General features: G+C 38.9%; 1 protein-coding gene across 1 annotated transcript in view; it reads right to left on the reverse strand.

Moving 5' to 3' along the window:
* Positions 1-19,423, reverse strand: part of ncoa3 (nuclear receptor coactivator 3) — a 33,111-nt gene extending 13,688 nt beyond the window's left edge. Inside the window, exon 1 of the mRNA XM_047807770.1 lies at positions 19,270-19,423. The gene's annotated coding sequence lies outside the window, so the exon portion shown is untranslated. The remainder of the gene's footprint in view (positions 1-19,269) is intronic.
* Positions 19,424-21,368: the final 1,945 nt, after the last annotated feature.

Genomic DNA, 21,368 nt, shown 5'->3' on the forward strand with positions numbered 1-21,368 from the left:
TTTGATACGCGTTTACAAATTGCATAGTTTTTATTCATACGTCCCGGCATAAACTACCTTGCATTTGTCACACGAACACTAGTGGCTTTCAGTAAAAGTCCCGATTTGCAAAAACAATAGAGAGTTTGTTTGTAAATTAGCTAGCAAGATGGTTAGATGTTCTTTTTGATCAAATGAAACCTGTTAGTGTTGATAGATTGCTGCGGTAGGACATGCTGTTACTGGGAAAGAGTAAACGATAGGCTTGTGTTATATGGTGAAACAAAGAGGATATTTCTCTCCATGCTTGTACAAACTGAGACGCTTCCTGCACCAATTCATACTGCAGTTTGTTCGAGCTAGGACTGCTTTAACGTCAACGATGGCAGGCATGTATACAATCTCAAGCATGTACTCACTCACTCACTCACTCACACACACTCGCTCTCAACTAAACTTGTTAAACTTAAGTTAAGCTAGTTGCATATGCCTTAAGTGAACATTTACAAGGACATTGTGAAATTAAATAAAGATTAAACATGGAATTTGACAATGTGTGCCAGCTGTAAAAAGTCTAAAGTGTCACTTTATACAGCTTAGCACACAGCAGAAGCTGAAGGCTTAATGTTTTGTGTCATTCTGAGTGCATACTAGAACAGCATGCAAATAATGCTTTGAAAAATTTCCATAGTAATTCTGGCTGAATTCCCACCCCTGAACGACAATGCTTCAATAAAGTATGTAATGCTTATCAAAATACACTTAATAATGAAGAATTTATTTCATTAAGAACATTTAGACTAGTTCGCTAGCAAATCCACTAACCTAGCAAAAAAAAAAAAAAAAAAAGCTGTGGGGCTTAAATTTACATGTTCCACGTCATCCTCTTATCTCTGACGTGTTTATTCCAAAGCCGAGTGGAGATTACTTTGCGTTGTCACACACTGAGCTGAAACTCCTGCTCACCAAACCAGTTTACAGCAGTACTGAGAGTACCTGTTAGTAATGTACAAATATGACAATTACAAATAAATGCCAAGTTTCCACATAAATGCTAAAGCGCATTTAATGATCACATGACACGCTTGTGCTCAAAAAATGTATTACTAAACTTTTTAAAATAAAATAAAAATAATCAACTGTATTTATATTTGCATATTGAACCCCATTTGGTTACCATTTGTAACAAATAAAAATGAGATGAAAATAAAAGCAAGCGCTTTAACTTTTTCCGTTCAAGCTTCATATAAAATGCAGCTGCCATCATGGGAGAATTATCTAGAACGTCCGAAACAGGAAGAAGTAAAAGCAGGCATCCTGTTTGTGTCCTCTTCATTCTCGCTGCTCACACACACACACACACACACACACACACACACACACACACAAACACCTTCACGTCATCACTTCCTTTTTCTATTAAAAGCGCGTGAGCTGCGTAGACAGCCTTGTTAACATACTGAGCTGCTCAACTGCCTGATGCCTTCAGTCCATTTCTGGTTCATGTTACTTTTCTCTCTGTCTCCAGGCTACATATTGAACAATCAGCTCAATGTAGAGTTCTGAAATTTAAGTCAATTAATTTCAGCAGTGACCAAGCTGTGACATGCCTGTGTGCGTTACTTCGTTTCACGTCTTTATTTCCCATCATAACCCTGTCCCATACGGAGCGTACCTGCATTATTTATGGAGCTGCTTCCTGTCATTATGCTAACACACGCAGCTCTAGATGCCTCAGGGAGCTTCCGTGAGCAGATTGCTGCTGCACTCCAACAGTCCAGGCACAGTGAGGATGACGAGCTAAAGGCTAAGCTGCATTATTGAGATGATACAAGCTGAAACACACTCACCTGAACAGCAGCCTGAATATGTATCAAACATGGAGGAAATATGTTAAAGCAAAGTGTACTTAGCTCAAAAGAAGTAATAGGTCAAGTACCTCAAGAATATGTAGAACAAGTGTGCAAGAGATAAAAAGTGTACAGATACGTAAATAAAAACAGGAACAAGAAGAAAGAAATGTTGATGGCTTTTGTAAAGCATGACTGTAATAAGAAGCCGTTTTATATTCGTAAAACTATTGGAATAAAGAGTAAAACAGTAGAATTTACCATAAAAGAAACAGATATAATATCCATGAAATGTCAATCAAAATCACCACAACGTTTTCATCCTGTCACAAACAGCTAGCTTGCTAGTTAGCACCTTAAACCTACCTCACATTTGTAGGATTTTAGCACCAGAGTTTTAACTATCATTATTATTCTCAGTGATTTATATAAAAAGGTAGAAAAATCTGGTAAAAAAAAGGTAGAAAAATCTGTTCCATAAAAAGTGTAGTTTTCTGCAAAACTGCCCACTGGCAAATTAGCTTGCTTCCTGGCTTACTTACATTAGCTAAGTCTGCAACCCTAGCCAGCTAGCTAATCAGATAAGTATGTAGTGTGTATTAGCTAAGTGTCCATTCAAAGCCAGCTAAGCTAAAGACCCTCATAACATCAGTGGTGAACAAAATCAGGGATTTATACAGCATTTGGAATATAGCCAGTTAGCAAAAATAGCGTCACAGCATACAGTGTGACACTGTGAAAGGGAAAAAAAGTGTGGGTTTTTTTTCTTTCGGTAATTAGAAGAGAAAAAAAAATGCAAATTTGCTCAACCAATCCTAACCTAAGCACCATTTCATGTAATCAGAATCAGACCTCCAGAAGTTAAACACTCAAAAGTCACATTCTTGTGTATAGAGGCACGATAAATAATTGCATGTTTGGAGCATGTGATAAACATACATACTTTTAAACTAACGATAAAGTGGAAAACAAATGAGGACCAGAAACTGCAGTGTGTCATAAAACCTGTGTGTGTGTGTGTGTGGGGCTGAATGTTAAGTGCATGCAGTGTACAAAAGTTGCAATAATGTTATTCATGTCTACTGCATACGACCAGACCATATAAGAGTAACGCACCTTTACAAGCCATCGACTTTAGGGCTTAGCATTACCGTCATATGGCGCAAATCATACATGAAATACTCTGAAGGTTAATGTGAGCAGCACATGTTTACCACATGTGAGAGATCATTGTTGTAAAGAGGCATCAAGAGTGAATCAAAATGAGAGGAGGGAAAAGAAGGAGAAAATGTTTGTGTCGCTCTGTGTGTGTCCTGCTGTGGTGTGGAGTAGTGGCTCATTGAGGCCCAGAATAACCGGGACATTCTGGCACAGCCTGAAATACTGCATGAAATGTGAGCTGAGGCACACACTCCTAACAACAAACATCTCACACACTTACAAACACACACATACATACACACACAAACTGCCATCGTCGGGAAAAACCTCTGGAAACAATGCTCTGTCTTTTTCCGTCTCAAACAAACTAAGCACATGATAAACAAGTAGCTGAAAAATAGAAACTTGTTTGGTAGAGACATTGTGCACATAATCAAATTTCACTCAATATGCCTTGTCATCACTCATCCTCCTCAAAAAAAAAAGGAAAAAAAAAAAAGAAAAATGAAAATGGAACAAGCGAGGGCGAAATAAAAATGACTAAAATAGGTAATGAAACAGACAACTGACTGTACTCCTGACAAGCCCACATGTGCCAAGCATGTGTGTACATGAGTAGCTTGTAAAACGTCTCTATAACTTAAACTACAGTAAGCACACACACACACACGAAAGAAAGAAAAAAACAAAACTTGCAGGAAGTTTAAATACTCATTTTGTTCTTTGGTGCTTTGGTTCTTTTCTGAAAGTCTCCGGTACTAAAGATACACAAAATGTCCAAAATACCATCTTGCCACAAGGAAATATTTTAACATTTTAAAAACACCATTTGCTCAGCATACTAAGGTTTTGAAAAATTTACTGATTCATAAATGCATCTCAATTCTCAACAGATGACAAATCTAAAAGCAAGTATTTTTTTAAAATTTATCTAACTTCTACACTATGTTTAGTTCATTTTTAGAAAGATATAGAAGGATTTCTTGTTATTAACCCCGAGACAGTACACGGAAAGGGAACTATCGTTTATAACCGCTATAACATCAGTGATAACGGATGAGTCAATTTTTAAGAAATTATTAAGGGTTAGCAGTTTGCTACAGTATATGAAGAACAGAACACGAGGTCATGGGAAAATAATTAACGTTTCATTTCTGTCCACATCACACCATGACATTGAATATTAAAGATTTTATTCCTTACATAACAACGTAAGAAAGAAGACACACCAAAGGCCACAGCTAACATTCCTTCGATTATTTAACGTCGTATTTACGCTTTAAAAATTAATCCTTTAACATACATTACAATACTACAGTGACTTTTTAAATACGTTTAAAAGTAGCCTATAATTTCATCCTGCTACAGATTTAAATAAACATTAGTAGTAGTTACACTAAGCTTTCATCTCAAGGCACAGATAATAACAGATCATAAAGTTCGAACAATCCATCATTGTATAACCGGAGGCCATTTCAAGATCAACTGACTGCACTACAGTGCAACAGAGATTTAGAACGCTGGTGACGTTGAGGATAATCAGTCTTTTTCCATGATGGATGAGACTGATAATGTGTTTTAAAAACAGCAAGTTGTGATATTGAAAAAACAATCCTTAACATAATTCTACAAGTTCAAAAAATATATAAAAAAAATCAAGATGCAGAGGAAAAAGACAATTATATTGTCATGTGCCCAGAGATTCCCAGCCCTAATTTCTACTTATTGTGACTGCAATATGTTGCACGATATATTAAAAACACACTGGTGAATCCCTGATGTGACAGTGTTACAGATTAGCCCGTTTTATAGTGCAAACCTTTTCCAGTTGTTGGATCGTGTGAATGCAGCGATTTGTCAAAACCAATAAAGTCGAAGGCTGGTCAGGATGCAGGATGAGCAAACAATAAACTGAGTTAGTTACAGCGCTCATTTGCATACTGCAACCTTATGTGATACGAGTCCTGTAAAGGCCAATTATGTGATATCGATTAAACTGAGAACAAACCCCTTGGGGGCATGGCAATATAGGAAACTAATCAATGACAGGGTGGGGCGATGAAGTTGGCCATGACACAGAGATACTAGGTCTGAAGTGTTTTATTGCTCTCATACCACAGCAAATACAAGCAATCTTTTAAATAATTTAAATGTGCTTACACCGGATATGCTTTTTGTATGTTTAATGTTACGTGTTGTGAAATATCCATGAAATAAAGAGTTATTTGGAAAAAATTAATATCAATGCTTTAATATATTTTTTCCATTATAAAGCAGGAGAATAAATGTCTCCTCACAGAAAATTACATATAAACAAAGAAAAAGTTGTGTAAGAAGCAACAATAGACAGAGTGCATTTGTAGCCTATTGTTTGAGCTACTGCTGAAGAAAAAGAATCAACAACAATTTTGACCAATCAGATGCGAGTATTCAACAGCACCCTGGTATAACAAATGATATACTGCATAGCTCACTGAACATGGTCGCATGCGTGTCTGCAACGTAGCTGTAGAAAATACGCATCTTAGTGGCCAGAGGTTTGCATCTGGAGATGAAGAAGGAGGTAAACATTTCATGCCCCCCCCTCTCCCTCCTTCATTGTTGAAAAGCCACATGCTGGCCTCTCCTAGCCAAGCACAAACTGCAGACTGCAAGTACAAAAAAAGCAGAGAGAGAGAGAGAGAGAGAGAGAGAGAGAGAGAGAGAGAGAGAGAGAGAGAGAGAGAGAAGCAACCCTGGTATAATCACCTCTGCATGAGAGAGGGAGTAATAGACAGATAAAGAGATGGAAGGAGAGAAAAGGGGGGGGAGGCAAAAGGCAAGAGTCTATTTTATGCAGATTCATTCATTAATCTATGACACAGTCTGCTTTCATCAGGCTGACAGGAGAAAGAAGCAAGGGAGAGAAAAGAGAAAGAGAGGATGAGGGAATGGGAAAAGGCAGAGGAGAAAAGGGCAGAGAGCCGAAAAAGAAAAAGCGGAAAGAAGGGGGGGAAAAAACCAGGGGAATGATGCATTAAAAAAGAGCAAGCTTACCGCCTTGCTTCAGTTTTACCCAGTGAGCTAATGTAGCATTACCTCTTTTAAACACTCACACACACACACACCCACACACATACACACACACATACACACGTTGGCAAGCAAATGGATAAGGCAGAGGGTGGGCCTCATTTTCCTCATAAAAAGCCCATTTTAAGAGCTTTGCTTCACTCGGAAAAACATCCATGGCTTTTTGAACCCGTTCAGGAGAGAGAGAGAGAGAGAGAGAGAGAGAGAGAGAGAGAGAGAGAGAGAGAGAGAGAAACAGAGACAGGGGAAAGGGAGAAGGGGGGGGGGGTTAGAATAGCACAGAGTGTATAGTGCGAATTAAAAACACTGCATTTCTCCCGTTGCTTGCTCTTTTTTTTCCACCTAGTCAATGTTGACGGCTCCGGTGCTGAAAGGTTCTTATTCATTTCAGAGCGTAGTTGTGCCCATTCCTCTCTCTCCCCCCCTCCTCTCCCGCTATCTCGATCTCTCTCTGTCGTAGGGAGCGTGGCCTCGGCTCCTCGCTGGCGCTGGGCGTTCCTGCATGCCTCCTGCAGGGTCAAAAGTTTACCCTGGTTTTAATTTCACCTTTCCTCAGCCAATAGCAGTGAGCCGGCCAACCTTTGACCCTTACAAAAGAATTCGAATGGCAGGAAGAGTCTCTCTCTCTCACTCTCTCTCTCTCTCTCTCCTCTCCACTGTTTTTACCTTTCCTTTTAGCACTTTGTTTCTTTCTGTTGCTCAAGGTCACATTTGTTTTGAAGTAATTAGAAAGGGAGGGACAAGAAACAAAAACAGGGACTCGTCACATGACCATGACTGAAAAGTTTTTGTTTTTGTAGAGACAAATATATTTGTCTGACCCAAACAAACAGTGCTTTATTTATTGAGTACAGTTGCTGATATATGATTAGCAATGGCATCACATACCATTTTTATTTTTAATCACATATGCAAAATTTTACCTGCAGCACTAAGATCATATTCCATCTTATTCCCTATTGGGTTTGTTTTCTTATCTCATTCAGCAGCTGGTTCGACGTTGGCTCCGACCAAACGCTTTCAACCTCTTTATCTTCCCTATTCACAAATCGAATTATATAGTTTTCATAGCAAAGTGAGCCGAATGCCCTTCACTGACCCTGTGGGAGTGACCTCAGCCCATAACCCCCCCTCTTCTTCTGTTCTCGAGCTCGAACGCAGGCTAACACTATTAAAAGCGTGTTTAAATGACTTATGAACGCTGAGAGAACAGAAGGGTCGCAAGGGGCAGGAGCCCTCGGGAACGCGACCGACAGATCCGCAGCTTCCGACCGCACAGATACGGTGACTAACAATCGACCAAATCGAGTTTACACCACCAATATGGTCAAAAACGGTTTCGGTAAACCTTTTAAGGGTACATTCGGGTTCCTGCTTAGAAATTAATTGAGCTATGAGGAAGCAGTCAGCTGGCACAGAGTTATGCAAAGTGCACCTGCAGAAAGCAGAGGGGAATTTATAATTCTCTTATCGTATGGCTGTAATGTGTTCGAGCGAGAGGGGGTTAAGTAAAGGTTAACACGCTGCACTGATCACATGTGTGCACACACGCACACTACTGTTGTGTAACTGACTATACAACTAAAAAAACAAAACAAAAAAAAAAAAACAGCAGACACTAATCTCCGTAATGCCAACGGCCGGAACGCACCTGAAACACGCTGAAGATTTTAATAGTACGGCCGACGTACATGAAATTTTCTTCCTGTCGAGTAATATTAGCAAGTGAGCATTTCATTTAAGCGAAAATATAAACACTATAAATGAACTAGTTTTAATGTTTAGATTTAAATAACCTCTGAATATTAGAATATCTAGTGCGATGGAAAATTATACAAACACTACACAACCACAGACTAAAACAAGGATCCGTGAGTATTTGCAGTCTTGATGTAATTGAGATTAAAAAAACAAAAAAGTAAATAAAATAAAAATAAATAAAAGTACACAAAAAAAGCAAAAAATTTCCAATGGAGGCAAATATTTGATTTCTCATTATGAGATTATTATAAAAATTCTATTTCTATTGTGTTTTGTTTGTGTGTATTGTTACTATAAATGTAATAATATTTACTACCGACAATCATTTGAATGAAGCTTTACTTCTTAAAATCACTGAACAACATGAAAGCTCGTCCAGTGATTGGGCTCTTTTTAGCCACCCATTTTTGCTAGTTGCGCAACTGCACGATCTGTCCGAGTTCGCAGAAGACCAGCAGAGCTTTCCGGAGCTAACAGAAGCTGTGACGTGACAGACTCCACTCAGCACAATCTGCCGAGATAATGAGGCAGGTTAAAGGGCGAGTGGTATTGTTGGGCTTTTTTCGACTCTTCTTCAAGATAACCCCTGACCCTTGGTGGAGACACACACGGTGCAGAGCTGGACGCTCGCTAAACTGAGCTGTGGCACTGTTTGGTTAGATGGCAGATCGAGACAAGCTCAGGTGAAGGGTCAGCAGGTCACATGCCACCATCGGCTGTGAACATCACTTTTGTTAAAATTTGAAACAGATCACCTTTGAAACAAAGAAAGGCTCCTGAGATGATGAGTGAAGAGGAAGATTATTGAGAAAGTAAACACCAGTTAGACGGCCATGTGCCGTTAATCTGTTCAATGGCAATAATGTCAGAGTGATTTGAGTGATAAGGGAGAAAAATGGTCTTTTTAACTTTATAAAAATTTATATGAATATTTTTAAAATTAATATTTGGCTACCATCAACAAGGTAATATATATTTGAAATGTGTGGGTCTACAGTATTATATACAGCCCTGGGCGTGTAGATGATAAACATCTTAAATGTGTTGTTTCTTTTATATCAAATCTTTGTTTAAGTATACAGGTTTAAAGCAAATACACTATTAAACTAGCTAGGCTGTAAGGGGAAAAATCCCTCCGTTAAATGGAAATAGTGTCTTTTTTTAGTAGTTCCATTTAAAGCTCCACTTAGAAATGTGTTTTTCTCCGTTTAGTGTTTCAAGCCTATACAAAAAACCAAGATGTGTTCTTATCTAAGCAAGAAGAGCTAATAAGTTACAGGGCAAACAACCGTCACGTACGCGGTGTACAAACCGTGATGTGCAACAACAAACGTTTACAGAATCTCTGATCCTGGTTCCTCTTTGGTTAAACTGATGAAAATTTTCAGTCTATATATAATCTAACTATATAACTATAACATACTTAACGTCTGTCTTGGGAGTCAGCAATTGTTTAGAACACTATTGTCAAATATAATAATAATAACGAAGCTCCATGTCTGAATGATGACTTTTGTCCGCTTAATAATTTGAAATTCTATTTATAAAAAAAATAAAAAATTGTTCGTATTGAACGTATTAAAGTTTAAGTTAGAGTTTTAAGGTTAAGTTTAAGTTAAGCATTTCAAAGCAACATCTATTGACATCATGCAGAACGAGCTTTCGTTTTACTGCCCAATTTATTCTTTTTTATTTTAAAAATTTATGTATCCAGTCAGGTTTCGCCAATGAGAAAATAACAACCAACCAGGTTGGGCGAAACTGTTAGCTCCCTCCAAGTCCCTCAACTTTTTATTCTGCTGTTCAATGCTGCATCACCGGGCTCATTAATACACTCCGAGGATAACCATTTGCCCCTTCCACATCTGTGAACTCACAGTTGGCCATTATTGTAAACGACAGAGACGAGAGAGCTTGCACTTCAGCGGTTGTGGAATAACCAGGATTAAACCTAATAAAACACTTTTGTAGGGAAAAATGAAATAAAATAGTTCCTGAATTTTTTTTCTACTTCTTTCCATTCAGTGACGCTGTCAAATCTCACCGAGAGAATCAAAAGAGAAACGTAACGTTACGTATATGAAGTTGACGGAGTACAGCATGTTTTGTAAAGCAAGTCTGATAATTACTCTCAGCACCAGGCGCCTGATAATCCGCGAAGCTGTCTGTCTGATAATTGTACTGAAGAATTTCTTTAATGGTTTGTCAACAAAAAGTCCCACCCTATCCATTTTCAGAGCACACAGGCATTACATTTAAATCCCCACCTTGTTTTTTTTTTGTTTTTCCCCCCTTAATTACACTTCTCAGAACTCCGATTTAAAGGAAAAGGAGCACCACCCCTCTGCTTAGGAGCAGGATAAATCGCCCCGGGTTCTATCGACCTAAACGATTTTTGATTATCTAGAAATCACGGCTTAGGAATGTTTATAATGTCTGTTGACATTTTATTTTGTGGCAAGATGTTTTGATTAGACAGGAATTCAGAAAGGAGTCTGATCGTTGTACTTCCTTCCCTTTAATTAACATCACGGAAGGCGCAGTGCGCTGTCTGCTTCGCTGCCTTGACAACGGACCACAAACACGAGTGACATCATGGAGCCATGTCGACGTAACAGAGACACAAGACCAGGAAGTAGTCTCTACCACAGTGCAAGCCGTCAGATAGGCTTCGCGGGTTATTCTTAGCAGCAGCGCAGATGATGGCTTAGCGGAATCATAATCAGACCATGATATGCAGTATGGGCCTTACTTACAAACAACGATAATATTACTTTTCAAACATTATCGAACAACATGCTGTAAATTTCCATATTGTTTCACAAGGACGTTTCAATCAGTTAATCAGTTATGACATTTTATAGCCATGATCCTCAGACTGGACATTGTATAGACCGGTCCATAAATAACAAGCGGTATTAATTATTTATAGAAATTTCTAGAAAGACTCCTAATTTAGCCTTAACGTAACCTTTAATAATGGCTACAGAAACCCATTTCGATTTGACAAAGTTTCAATTAGACAGTAATTCAGAAGGAGGCTTGTCTTACTTACGATCGCTTCATTTCCATAAAGATGACAAATATTCAGATTAGGGCAGAACATGCGCGAGCCTATAAATACCGAGAGTGATTAATTATTCATGGATATTTCTTGACCACTCCTGATTTAGTTCAACTTTTGATAACGGTGAACCTTTGGAGGTACGATAATGAAGAACTGAAAGCATCATCATGAGGAAACTCTTGTATACTCGAAACTTCCTGGAACAAAGCAACCACGTTGTGTGTGAGTGTGTGTGTGTGTGTGTGTGTGTGTCTGTCTGTCTCAATATTGACTCCATGACACACATCACCTTAGAATCTTTTTGTGAACGGTATGCAAAGTCCGGAAGTCTGATTTCATTGGAAATGCTAATAGATTTCCAGGCTCAAACTTGTGATAGAAGGGGCAGCGCGGAAAGAACTATTCACAGAATCAAAAGAGTCTATAAAAGACGACGTCGACTAACACGGCAGCAACAGGAACAGGGTAGATAATCTGTTTGGGTTCAATCTTGCACATCTTGTAGCACATGTTATATAAGGATCATTACTTCTTATAGAGAATTAACAGATCTTTCTTCATTCAAGGTGCTCGCCCAGCTCGTTTGAATCATTCTCAAGAAATATTTGCAGCATTGTTGTCATTGAAAAGCATAAATTTGTGCAGTTATAACTTAGCAGCTCCATGGTTTTTCTGACCAATTATTTACAGAATTCACAACGAAACAAGTGACCAGTATCAGAAGCAAATTAGGTGTCTATCACGTCCCACGTTCTTCCGCTTCAGTGAACTCAGCATCTCTGCTAAGTTAAATGAATGTGTGTTTGTTCTATCTGGAAAAAAAACACTATGTGCTGTTTACAGGTGTCTTTTTTTTCTTTTTTTTCTTTCTTTTTTTTTTTTTAAAGAGAGGGCGGCGTTATTAAAAATTGGAACCGGTCCAGCTAAACTGTCGAAGTTGGCACTTTTTGTGTGAGAGTGAAATTGCGCAAAAGTATTCTTACAGTGCTCTAGTCTTACGCTTGTAACGCATTGTAACTTATGAGTTATAACAGTTTTAAGTCTTGTACTTCTAAAAGCTATCCAAATCTCCTTCTACAAATTTCCAACGTGGATAACAGAAGCTGAGATTTTTTACAGAGTGAAATTCAGAGCCTGCCAGAGCACCAGAAAGGGGGTGGGGAGGCTGGCAGAATGAAAACAAGGTGGCTACTAAGCAGTTCAGAAGTTCACCCAGAGTTGACGCTCTTTCTCCCTCTCTCTCTCTCTTTCTTTCCACGCACACTGATTGACAAAGAAAGCATCTGGTAACGTTTAGGCCGCTACCCCAAGCTTTTCTCTCCTTTTAATACTAGAAGGCCCGTAACATAACACAAACACACGGCTACCTTTTTTACGGCGGTAACAGGAGTGGACCTCTCCTTGGGACTCGTTCAGGTAACTCGGTTTACGAGCATTCTTCGGCGGAGCGAGAGAAAGCAGGAGAGAAAGAAAGTTTGAAAGAATAGGGGATTGTTCATTCCCCGCTCCACTCTCAGAGTATAACACGACATTGGTTTCGAACATAAACAACAAACATGTCATTTATTCTACAAAAAAAATGCCTCGATCTTGTGTTTGTGGTTTTTGTCTGCATTAAACAACGCGGCACATGCAGAATACATCAGGGCTTAATCTACAACAGCTGAACCTGACAATGACTCTTAAGACACTCAAACAAAATGCACAATATCTCTACATCTACATAGGTTCTTTTAAACACATGATGAAAGCAGTAAAACTCATCGTTTTAACCATTACCTTATGCTAATGTGCATTTCCTATTTCTCTGGCAACACATTTGTGTTTGCGGGCAGGTTTTTATATTGTATCTTGCTGGGGACTCCACAAAGCTAGCAATAGTTGGCAGATTTGAACATTTGGTTGGGCACCACTAGGAAAACTGCAGGTTTGCAGCATTAATTAGCATAATTAATCATTATTGCCAAAGAAGGGTCCTAACAATTATAGCACAACAACCGTGTGTGTGTGCGTGTGTGTGTGAGCGAGCTGCATCATCAAGCCTATCCAGTTCATCGTCACAAACCCCTATGACCTTGAATTGTGCACGCAGGAGCGTCGTCATGACGACGGGGCTTTACACAAGCAACCGCAGCTGGACGCAACGTACGGATTCCTCTCAAAAACGAGCCCGCACCGTCGTGCGCTAAGGAGAGCCGTAAACTCCTTCACACATGCTCGCAAACACAAATTCCATGCCGAGCCTCCGTGACTCATAAATTTCCAACCAATTTCGGGCAGTTTTATATATAAATATATTTTAGTAATGAAGTGTCAACTTTTGCCCTGTCACAAATGCTTGAAGTCGGGTCTCATTAGCATTTTTACTAAAACGTCACTTATTTTTTACGAGGCGCTCTGAAGGCCAGATCTCAGAATTGGTTCAAACAAGACTAGTCTTTGTTATTTTTTTTTGTTTTTCCCCTCAGTTTAGGCTCACTGACCCAAGGGCCCTTTGTACTACCCATAATGCACTGCAAACACATGTGCACATGGAACATAGCTAGAGGCTGTTTTCAGTCCCATGTCCCCGTTCTTTCTCTCAGACGTCAGCCTAGTGTTGATTTATGCACGGTCGATGTTTGGTTTCTTGCACACTAACCACTAATTATCCCATTAACTACCACACGGTTCTACCAATACCTTCGTATGTGCTGAAGCTAGCAAAACAAAAAAGGCTGGAATTAGGACACTATGTTTACTGGTGACTCTTCGTCGTCACGCAACATCTAACGACATGCTATTTTAGACTCTCATCCACTGCCCAAGTTCTGAAAAGAATTAAATGAAATTAATTCAACTCAATTCAATGTATTTATATAGCGCTTTATATAAACAATTTCCCATTGTCTCAAAGCAGCTTTACAGAAGTAAAGCAACAGAAGAGAAAAAATAAATAAATAAAGAAGAAATAAGAATAAAAAAATGAATATATACAATTAAAGTTTAAAATTAATTATTTAAAAAAGATTCTTAAAATGTAAAATACTATAAATTATTGAAAATACTATAAGTTATTTAAAACACTATAAATGATCAACTTTTGATATTTAAAAAAATGGTATCTGCAGAATTAAGAGCCCAAGCACTGCTGCTGTAATCATAAATGCCCTGTAAACACACCATAATAAATATGCGCTAGTTACAGTAAAAGTATTTAATGTATTTAACTGCATTAGCCACTCATTTTAGATAGATAGATAGATAGATAGATAGATAGATAGATAGATAGGTAGATAATGATTGGTTTATTGAGTATAATAAATTAGTTTCTGACATGAACCTGTCTGCAACACGCATCAAGTTGGCCACTGCATCAAGTAGAACATGGAAACCATGGCAACCACCAGGCGAATCAAAGTAGAAACGCCTACTATTGACAAACGCATATCGCTTTGGGTGACATGGGATGGAAAAAAACTGCTGCTAAGTGATCAAAGTTTAAGCTTGGTCCTTTCTTACGTATGGTTTACCTTTATAACCAACAGTAATCCATGAAATAAAAAAATCTGCACTGTGCGTGGGTTATCGCACCTACTGTGAGGGAATATTTTGACAATCTTTAACTATATATATATATATATATATATATATATATATATATATATATATATATACACACACACACACACATTATTACTATACCACACTTTCTGAACTGAAGCTTGTATGAATAGAATGCTGGTTATCAAAGTAATTGTGGTTTTTATATATATATATATATATACATATATATATATATATATATATATATATATATATATATATATATATATATATATATATATATATATAAAGTAATTGTGTTATAAAGTAATTGTGGTTTTTATATTATATATATATATATATATATATATATATATATATATATATATATATATATATATATATATATAAAGTAATTGTGTTATAAAGTAATTGTGGTTTATATATATATATATAAAGTAATTGTGTTATAAAGTAATTGTGGTTTTTATATTATATATATATATATAAAAAAACCACAATTACTTTGATAACCAGCATTCTATTCATACAAGCTTCAGTTCAGAAAGTGTGGTATAGTAAGGACGATTGTTTAAATCCCAAACTTTCCGTACCCTGGTTGGTAATGTGTTCATTTCCAGTTGCATAACCGTACCTGTGAATGTGAGTGAGTGTTTACCGTAGGCTGTTTCTCACGCAACACTAGTGTGAGGAGTAAACACTGATAATAACAGCAACAACAGAGAAGCTTCACGGACTGGATTTAGGATTTACAAAGCATTTGGTTTTATGTCTAGAGAAATAAAGCAGTCAAGCATATAGATCTTTTAGGGGTATTTTTTTATTGCAGTTAACAGGAATGTTATCAAACTTTTTTCCGCAGAAGAGTGCCGTGTCTTAGAAACACGTTTTCCATTGGAAAAAAAAACATTTTGGAGGTGTGATTTTTGCATAAATAAGGAAACTTCCTTGTTCTTGGACTAAGATCCATGGTCATACCTTTTGCTTGAAGATGTGTTCAAAGGCACTCTATGTTTGCTGTCTTTGTGATCAAACAACAAACAAGGCCAACAAACAAGTTCTGGCGGTGTCAGGAATTTGACACAAATTTTGGTATGCGAGTACGGCTTCAACGCGCGTCTAAAAATGGGTCATCAACCTTGTGGACCTCGTGCGGAAGTGAATCCGGCAAATAAGACATTATATTGAACCCTACACTTTGAAAATACAGTATATAAAAAGTGTGGATTTCTAAAAAGTGTGGATTTCTAAATTTGATCTCCTGTTGCACCCAATAACATGCATCTTGGATAAAAAACTGATTCCTGAATAAACAACATGGCTTGCAAAAAATTTTATATATAAGGGACAATGATGATTAGACAATATAGACTATGGCCAACTGCCATCATCTCATACATTGTGAACAACCGTCATCCAGTTGCTGTTGACGATTTCTGTGCAGTTGTGTTTAACCAAGCAGAAATCCTTACTCTACTAACTCCAGCTTCACCCACACATCCTTATTTGGCATGCAAGCAGGAAGCATAATCAAATTGAGAAGAGGAACTTAGTTACAGTAAGAGTTGTTGGCAAATGGAAAAGGGGCTGGATCTGTAACCATACCTGGCCTTCCTGCACTGTGTGGTGGAAAAATGATCAAAAAAGGAAGTAGTCGTAATTTCATAAGGACGAACGCTACGTATATATTCAGTGATAAACTGCATGTGTGATGTGCATCGCTAAAGACAACATTCAAATGAGTGCAGAGCAGGAAAATTGTTCCAGCCAAGTTATAAGATTATACGCACCGCTTATCAGGTCTGAGCCTGACGTAAATAGAATAATAACTTTTGGAGAATATTGCGCTAATGCATTAGTGCTGTAGCGGTTTCCAAAAGCAATTACGCTGTCTATGCAACGAAGAAGAGTACGAGAGATTTTTATTGTTCTGAAATTCGGTAGAAGCGTGCAGCAAATACGTTTTTGAGGAAATGTTACTGGAATATATCTTTTTTTTTTTTTTTTTTTTAAATGACTTAAGAATCTGTGATCATAACAGTGGAAGAGTTATAAAAGCCACGGCACACTGCAACACCTTTAACTAGCTTGAGGCAAAAAGCCACCACCAAGGCCAAGGTATCAGATTTCAATTGGGGCAACAATCAAGCTGTTGTTTCAGCACACTGTCATCAGCAGCCCTCCCATAACCACACTACACACCCTAACTTTAACACACACACACCTAATATGCCCTCCTCTGTAGAAGCAATTGTCTCCCATGCACACAATTCTCTCTCTCTCTCTCTCTCTCTCTCTCTCTCTCTCTCTCTCTCTCTCTCTCTCTCTCTCTCTCTCTCTCTCTCTCTCTCTCTCTCTCTCTCACACACACACACACACACACACACACACACACAAACAAGCACTGACTCTACACCAAGAGAATGCCAGCAATTCAAGCACTCGAAACGGCACTGGTGGAAAAAGCGTACGTCGACAAAAAGACAGTGAGCCAAAAAGGTGACAGAGACATCCACTTTTTCACACTGCTCGTGATTGTGGTCTCGGAGCTTCTAACACACAAAATAATTAGCCAGAGAAACCAACACCACACGAAAGCACAGTACCTACACTTTCTCCCTGCAACGCTTCGAGCGGGTGTGTTCCTGCCATGTTGACGCAACACCAAAAAACTGGTCTGTCTGCTGCAAGCTGAAACTACCACAGAAACCTACTAAGTCCCTAGAGAGAGCCAGAGCGTTAATGAGTGACAGAATGCACGGTAAGCGCACGGAGGTGGAGGAGAACGCGGCGTCCGTGAACGCCCTCAGCCACCGACCCCCAGCTACAGTCAAAGAGTCTGACACAAGATTGATTCATAGTTAATGCAGCCTGACACCCCTGTGAGTGTGAGAGGGACGGAGAGAAAAGAAGAGATAAAGGGGAGAGAAGGAGGGAGGAGGGGACTCTGTTTGCGGTCAGTGCGAGGAAGAGTTCAGAGGGTCTTTTCCCACACACAGAGAAAAGCGCATGGTTCACTGTGTGTGCGTGCGTGCGTGTGTGTGTGTGAGAGAGAGAGAGAGAGAGAGAGAGAGAGAGAGAGAGAGAGAGAGAGCATATCTGGAAGGATAACCTCAATTCCTTTTTATCTCAACCTTCGGGCATGATAGCAATAAAAAGAGCAACAAATCGTAAAATTCTGAAATCCCATTTGCCGTAGTAAGCACTTATCTAAAACTTCTTATATGAAAGACGAGATGCTAAATACACAAACGCAGCAGACTGGAAAATCAACTACACCTACAGGGGCAAGCATGACAAATATATCCAAATGAGTCCAAGATCTATTTGAATAAGTTCTTTGTTAACCTGAAAACCAAAGTGAATCCCCAAAAATCTATAAAGGATGGCATGTTGAAAATAAAAAAATAGTCCTGTACATCTTCCTGACAGGACAGAAGCGAGGCATCATCTATCTGCACCTCCAAGTGTCACTGATAAGACAGGCAATCAACATGGGGAAGACAGACAAAGAGAATGAGAGAGACAGACAGACAGACAGCGACAGACAGAGAGAGAGACGTATCAGTCCCACACTGTGTGTTACGTTACAGACATTACAAATTTACACCTTCTACGTCACCGTCTCTTGGTCACTACTGGACACGTCTTATTACTCATTAGTGAATCTCAGTCATATAGAACAGTGTTACGATGAGGACAAGAATGTCAGCAGAAACTCATGACAAATGTAAAAGATGTCAGCATAAACAAATCAGTTTCAGTACCATGTTGTTATGTGGGGGCTCAATTATTATTATTGTTTTTATGTCTAAATAGATCAAAGATAAGCTGAGCAATTTACATATTTATGATTTTAAAGCCACAAATGCATACACACCTGACCACCTCCACACACATACTTTATACCCATCTGTCACGTGCCTTTAAAACAGTATCAATCACATGTCTATTACAGTCTGTTAATTTTTTTAAAGGTTTGTTCATTTTTCTATCATTTTCATTTTTCAATCTTTGTGCATGGATTTACAGCTTTATACAGGAAGTGGTGTTCAGCCCACGTTTATGTATTTAAACACGTTTTTAACTTCACTTCATGGCTTCTATTTCACATCACCAGGCGTTATTAAAAACAAGGGGTCGTGTTTAAAAGACTGATCACGGCACAATCTGCTTTTCGAAAACTTTAAACGTCATCCTGATTGTGCATGCTTGTGTGTGTGCATGCGTGAGTGTGTGTGTGTGTAAGTGTGTGGGTGCAAGTGTGTGCATGCGTGAGTGTGTCTAAGTGTGTGTGCATGCGTGCGCGCGCATGTGTGTGTGTGTGTGTGTGTGCGCGCGCGTGGGTTTTTTTTTTTTTTTTTTTAAATCGCTTTAAAACAACAACTTCCTGGTCGAGATAAAATATCGTTCAGCATCAAGTTTAGAGAAAACTCATGTTGGGTAAAGAGTTATAAAGTAACTACGGTGTGGATTAGTTTCACGGGGACATAAAGAGCGTGTTGTTGTTTTGTGATCTTTAGAAAATAAAGAGATGATAAAACGTGCAGAAAACAAGAAGGAAGTTTGTCCGAGCGCAAATGTTCAGGGATTTTCACTTCTCCGGATCGACAGAGGAGTTAAAAAAAGAAAGCAAATCCGATGCGCTGATATTACACACGATGGGACGAAAGAACAAGTACGTTGTTAGTCACACTAGTGCGGTTTGTGTCTCTCTGAGAGCTCGCGCGCGGAACACAACAGACACGTAAATAACCGCACGGGCATAAAAACGCGCTCGTGCGCACACAACTGAAACCCGACATATTCACGTTTACCGTCGCAATCACTTACCGGGTTAATACGTGTCCACTTCAAACACACCAATTTCCTTTTAAGCCACTTCTGAACGCTCCGCCATCTTCCGCGCTAGCAGTGTTTGTTTAAATGGGAAACACTCCCAGGGCGCAGAGAGAAGCCTAGCACGGAGTACAGCCGGGGTGCATTATGGGTAATGTCGTTCTTCAGCTCGTAAAGTCTACGCACAGCTTCAAGAGGATGAACTACAAGTTCATGAACTCCAGTCATATTGAAAACAGCCACTAGGAGATGGGAAGTTGTAACGATATTAGAAAAAAAATATAGTACGTTTATTTTTAGCCACCCAGAGGAGCACGTAGGTTCATGCTGTCCCCTGTTTGTGTGTATATGTGTGTTGAACTTGTTGAACTATGTACTGAAATTTAATTAAAGCATCCTTTTTGCATTTCTGCAAGCTCTGACTTCAAATATAAGATATAAGCTAAGATATAACCAGTAATAATACCATGCAAATATACAGAACACATATATGCATGGTGTGAGTTTGTTAAGGCATTAGATTAAAGTTTGCACAATTATATATTTGTAAATAATGATAATAATAATTTAGGAATAAATAAACTGTCAAAACCTCACAGAGAACTGATGGGGGGAGTGCAATGAAATCTATTTAGGGCCCTAAGGATGCTGTAGGTGCCCTACAAAGAGGCAGAGAAGCAGTGGCCTCGTCTCCATGGTGACCTCGCAGGCATACCAGTGTTGGATTTCAACTGTTGGAGAAGGAGACAGTGCTAAAGAGGGAGGAAGGGAGAGAGAGAGAGAGAGAGAGAGAGAGAGAGAAGGGGGAAGGGGAAAAAATGGATTGAGAGGGAAAAAAGAAGGGGAGGGGGTTGTAATTAGCTCATTGCTTGCTGTTTCCTGTCATGACTACAACACCGGCCTCTAATCGCATCCCAACGAGGACGTGTGGACATGCAAATGGTGCACTGACCTGAACTGGAAATATATGCCATTATTCAGAGCTTTATTTTTGTTCGAAAAACCCTCTGAACCTACAACACGATGCGGTACTTTTGGCCTTCTTTAGGTCAAATATACATATAAATGTGGTATCATGTGCTTGATGTCATTTTTGTGTAAAATATACAGCAAACTGGTTTGTTTATAATATAATGATAGTGATATAATACAATATACGTGATCAGTTTGCAAGGGTAAGGAGATGAAACAAAAGTGGATATAAGTGAACTGAACTGTAAATAGAGAAATAAATGCCACCGAGGGCGATCTCGAAGCATGATCTAATCAATATTGTTTATATAATGGTGATACTGCTGTGACAGAATTGCACCTACTGCTGTCAAATCAGAATGGGAGAGATGAGACATTCTGGGACCAGTCAAGAACCCTCGAATCATGCTCCATGTAGGCATACTAACAGTGTTTCATTATTAGAATGGGTTTGAAAGTTTTGAAGCTTTAAGGAACACTGTTTTGTATGAGGTTAAAAAAAGGAAAAATTGTTGCCTACTATTCATACTCATACTTCTGAAAAATTTTAAATGTATGACTGTGTATGTTTGGGTTTCGTGTGTGTGTGTGTGTGTGTGTGTGTGTGTGTGTGTACGAGAGTGAGAACACCTCAATAACATTCCTCAGACACCCAGCAGAGGCCCATAGAACTGTTTGTACCCTTCCCCCATGTTCCAGCAAAAAACCCTTAGTAAAACCCCCCTTGAGAGATGCTTTCCACGTCTATACCCCCCACTTCTTTCTGTAGCCTTTGAAAAGGACAAGAGATTGTGGTTTGAAAGCACAGGAGATAGCCCCTAATCGTTAGTGTGTCTATAGATCGTCTACCTGCAAGCATCCAATCACCCGACTGTCTTCTTCACCTCACCCAAAGAAGAGATTCCCCCCAACTACCCCCAAACCACCACCCCCTCTACTTGCTACCCCACTCTGGGTCAAGGTCTAAGACTTTTGCATCTAACCCTTAGTGAAATAGATTTGTGCATCAATTGGGAAGAGGATTATTGTGAAAAAGAAAAGTTCGGGTTCTATATATTTTAGAGAGCTGCGTCAAAACCTTTATAAATGTATTAAAAAAGTTATTTAGAGAAATTACTCCT

The sequence above is a fragment of the Tachysurus fulvidraco genome, chromosome 2, assembly GCF_022655615.1.
Source record: "Tachysurus fulvidraco isolate hzauxx_2018 chromosome 2, HZAU_PFXX_2.0, whole genome shotgun sequence".
Classification (NCBI taxonomy): domain Eukaryota; kingdom Metazoa; phylum Chordata; class Actinopteri; order Siluriformes; family Bagridae; genus Tachysurus; species Tachysurus fulvidraco.